This window comes from Triturus cristatus, chromosome 11 (genome assembly GCF_964204655.1).
Source record: "Triturus cristatus chromosome 11, aTriCri1.1, whole genome shotgun sequence".
In the NCBI taxonomy this organism is placed as follows: domain Eukaryota; kingdom Metazoa; phylum Chordata; class Amphibia; order Caudata; family Salamandridae; genus Triturus; species Triturus cristatus.
In genome coordinates, this window is record NC_140594.1 from 48,055,928 (window position 1) to 48,061,927 (window position 6,000).

Genomic DNA, 6,000 nt, shown 5'->3' on the forward strand with positions numbered 1-6,000 from the left:
CACGGAGACAAGGAATACACCTACACTGGGACAGAATACACTGACACGGAGACAAGGAATACACCGACACTGGGACAGAATACACTGACACGGAGACAAGGAATACACCGACACTGGGACAGAATACACTGACACTGAGACAAGGAATACACCTACACTGGGACAGAATACACTGACACTGAGACAAGGAATACACCGACACTGGGACAGAATACACTGACACGGAGACAAGGAATACACCTACCCTGGGACAGAATACACTGACACGGAGACAAGGAATACACCAACACTGGGACAGAATACACTGACACGGAGACAAGGAAAACACTTGACACTGGGGCAGAATACACTGACAATGGGAATGCACCGACACTAGGACAGAATACACTGACACTGGGACAAGGAATACACCGACACTGGGACAGAATACACTGACACTGGGACAGAATACACTGACACTGGGACAAGGAATACACCGACACTGGGACAGAATACACTGACACGGAGACAAGGAATACACCAACACTGGGACAGAATACACTGACACTGAGCCAAGGAATACACCAACACTGGGACAGAATACACTGACACTGAGACAAGGAATAAAGCAACACTGGGACAGAATACACTGACACTGAGACAAGGAATACAGCAACACTGGGAGAAAATACACTGACACTGAGACAAGGAATAAAGCAACACTGGGGCAGAATACACTGACACTGACACTGGGAATGCACCGACACTGGGACAGAATACACTGACACAGAGACAAGGAATACACCAACACTGGGACAGAATACACTGACACGACACGGAGACAAGGAATACAGCAACACTGGGACAGAATACACTGACACTGAGATAGGGAATACACCGACACTGGGTCAGAATACACTGACACTGAGACAAGGAATACAGCAACACTGGGTCAGAATACACTGACACGGAGGCAAGGAATACACCAACACTGGGACAGAATACACTGACACGGAGACAAGGAATACACCAACACTGGGACAGAATACACTGACACTGAGACAAGGAATACACCGACACTGGGACAGAATACACTGACACGGAGACAAGGAATACACCTACACTGGGACAGAATACACTGACACGGAGACAAGGAATACACCGACACTGGGACAGAATACTCTGACACGGAGACAAGGAATACACCTACACTGGGACAGAATACACTGACACTGAGACAAGGAATACACCGACACTGGGACAGAATACTCTGACACGGAGACAAGGAATACACCTACACTGGGACAGAATACACTGACACTGAGACAAGGAATACAGCAACACTGGGACAGAATACACTGACACTGGGACAGGGAATACACCTACACTGGGACAGAATACACTGACACTGAGACAAGGAATACAGCAACACTGGGACAGAATACACTGACACTGGGACAGGGAATACAGCGACACTGGGACAGAATACACTGACACTGAGACAAGGAATACAGCGACACTGGGACAGAATACACTGACACTGGGACAGGGAATACACCTACACTGGGACAGAATACACTGACACTGGGACAGGGAATACACCTACACTGGGACAGAATACACTGACACGGAGACAAGAAAAACACTTGACACTGGGGCAGAATACACTGACACTGGGCCAGAATACACTGACACTGAGACAAGGAATACACCGACACTGGAAATGCACTGACACTAGGACAGAATACACTGACACTGGGACAAGGAATACACCGACACTGGGACAGAATACACTGACACTGAGACAAGGAATACACCGACACTGGACCAGAATACACTGACACTGAGACAAGGAAAACACCTACACTGGGACAGAATACACTGACACTGAGACAAGGAATACACCGACACTGGGACAGAATACACTGACACTGAGACAAGGAATACAGCGACATTGGGACAGAATACACTGACACAGAGACAAGGAATACACCGACACTGGGACAGAATACACTGACACTGAGACAAGGAATACACCGACACTGGGACAGAATACACTGACACGGAGACAAGGAATATACCGACACTGGGACAGAATACACTGACACTGGGACAAGGAATACGCCTACACTGGGCAGAATACACTGACTCTGGGACAAGGAATATGCCTACACTGGGACAGAATACACTGACACGGAGACAAGGAATACACCAACACTGGGACAGAATACACTGACACAGAGACAAGGAATACACCGACACTGGGACAGAATACACTGACACTGAGACAAGGAATACACCGACACTGGGACAGAATACACTGACACGGAGACAAGGAATACACCGACACTGGGACAGAATACACTGACACTGATACAAGGAATACACCGACACTGGGACAGAATACACTGACACGGAGACAAGGAATACACCTACACTGGGACAGAATACACTGACACGGAGACAAGGAATACACCGACACTGGGACAGAATACACTGACACGGAGACAAGGAATACACCGACACTGGGACAGAATACACTGACACTGAGACAAGGAATACACCTACACTGGGACAGAATACACTGACACTGAGACAAGGAATACACCGACACTGGGACAGAATACACTGACACGGAGACAAGGAATACACCTACCCTGGGACAGAATACACTGACACGGAGACAAGGAATACACCAACACTGGGACAGAATACACTGACACGGAGACAAGGAAAACACTTGACACTGGGGCAGAATACACTGACAATGGGAATGCACCGACACTAGGACAGAATACACTGACACTGGGACAAGGAATACACCGACACTGGGACAGAATACACTGACACTGGGACAGAATACACTGACACTGGGACAAGGAATACACCGACACTGGGACAGAATACACTGACACGGAGACAAGGAATACACCAACACTGGGACAGAATACACTGACACTGAGACAAGGAATACACCAACACTGGGACAGAATACACTGACACTGAGACAAGGAATAAAGCAACACTGGGACAGAATACACTGACACTGAGACAAGGAATACAGCAACACTGGGAGAAAATACACTGACACTGAGACAAGGAATAAAGCAACACTGGGGCAGAATACACTGACACTGACACTGGGAATGCACCGACACTGGGACAGAATACACTGACACAGAGACAAGGAATACACCAACACTGGGACAGAATACACTGACACGACACGGAGACAAGGAATACAGCAACACTGGGACAGAATACACTGACACTGAGATAGGGAATACACCGACACTGGGTCAGAATACACTGACACTGAGACAAGGAATACAGCAACACTGGGTCAGAATACACTGACACGGAGGCAAGGAATACACCAACACTGGGACAGAATACACTGACACGGAGACAAGGAATACACCAACACTGGGACAGAATACACTGACACTGAGACAAGGAATACACCGACACTGGGACAGAATACACTGACACGGAGACAAGGAATACACCTACACTGGGACAGAATACACTGACACGGAGACAAGGAATACACCGACACTGGGACAGAATACTCTGACACGGAGACAAGGAATACACCTACACTGGGACAGAATACACTGACACTGAGACAAGGAATACACCGACACTGGGACAGAATACTCTGACACGGAGACAAGGAATACACCTACACTGGGACAGAATACACTGACACTGAGACAAGGAATACAGCAACACTGGGACAGAATACACTGACACTGGGACAGGGAATACACCTACACTGGGACAGAATACACTGACACTGAGACAAGGAATACAGCAACACTGGGACAGAATACACTGACACTGGGACAGGGAATACAGCGACACTGGGACAGAATACACTGACACTGAGACAAGGAATACAGCGACACTGGGACAGAATACACTGACACTGGGACAGGGAATACACCTACACTGGGACAGAATACACTGACACTGGGACAGGGAATACACCTACACTGGGACAGAATACACTGACACGGAGACAAGAAAAACACTTGACACTGGGGCAGAATACACTGACACTGGGCCAGAATACACTGACACTGAGACAAGGAATACACCGACACTGGAAATGCACTGACACTAGGACAGAATACACTGACACTGGGACAAGGAATACACCGACACTGGGACAGAATACACTGACACTGATACGGGGAATACATTGATACTGGGACAGAATACACTGACACTGGGACAGAATACACTGACACTGGGACAGAATACACTGACACTGGGACAAGGAATACACCGACACTGGGACAGAATACACTGACACGGAGACAAGGAATACACCAACACTGGGACAGAATACACTGACACTGAGACAAGGAATACACCAACACTGGGACAGAATACACTGACACTGAGACAAGGAATAAAGCAACACTGGGACAGAATACACTGACACTGAGACAAGGAATACAGCAACACTGGGACAGAATACACTGACACTGAGACAAGGAATACACCAACACTGGGACAGAATACACTGACACTGAGATAGGGAATACACCGACACTGGGTCAGAATACACTGACACTGAGACAAGGAATACAGCAACACTGGGTCAGAATACACTGACACGGAGGCAAGGAATACACCAACACTGGGACAGAATACACTGACACTGAGACAAGGAATACAGCAACACTGGGAGAAAATACACCAGCACTGAAATTAAATACACTGACACTGAGATACGGAATACACCAACACTGGGACAGAACACACTGACTCTGGGAAGTGGAATACAGCAACACTGGAACTGAATGCACTAACATTGGGACAGGGAATACACCCACTCTGGGACAGGAAATACATGGACACTGGAGCAGAATACACCGACACTGGGACAGAATTTGCCGACACTGGGGCAGGGATTACAACCACCGTGAGACAGGAAACACATGGACACTGGGACAGAATTCACTGACACTGGGACAGAATGCATTAATATTGGGACAGGGAATACACCAACACTAGGACGGAATGCACCAACACTGGGACAGGGAACACATGGACACTGGCCAGAATACAATGACACTGGGGCAGGGAATACACCAACACTGGGTCAGAATACAGTTGCTCTGGGAAGTGGAATACACCAACACTGGGACACAATGCACTAACATAGGGCAAGGGAATACACCCACTCTAGGACAGGAAATACATGGACTCTCGAACAGAATACACTGACACTGGGGCAAAGAATACACCAACACTGGAACAGAATACACTGAAAGTGAGACACAGAATACCCTGACACTGGGAGAGAATACACCGACACTGGGACAGAATACACCGACACTGGGACAGAATACACCGACACTGGGACAGAATCCACTGACCCTGGAAAATATATTATACTGACACTGGGACCGAATACACTGACACTGAGACAGGGACAGAATACTCTGACATCAGGACAGGTAATACACTGATGCCAGGACATAATACTCTGACATTGGGACAGGGAATACACTGACACCGGACAGTATTCCCAGAGATAGGGAACACATTAACACCGGGACAGGGAATACTCTGAGGCAGGGAGTCCACTCACACCAAGACAGAATACAACAAGCATTAAAAATGCAATAGGTCTCGCCTTTCATTAAGTTAAAGCCATTTGCTTTGCTATACAATACCATTAGCAAAGCAAATGGCTTTAACTTAATCAAAGGCAAGATCTATTGCGTTTTCAATGCTTGTTAAAAATAGGTACGATAATACTTCCACTCCGAATCTTTGGAAAGTGGCAGTCTGCTGCCGCATTACAGACCTGGGCTAGAATCAGCACCCATAATGGTATGTTAGATTTGAAACCACGAACTGGAGCCCCATATGGACCTGGGGCCTTTTCCAAGGCACTTTTATTTAGGGCTACGATAACCTCTTTGCTTTCATTTGGTTGCAGAGGTACAAACATTGATGCACCAGATTGATCTATGACTGGAAAGATAGCAACATTCTACG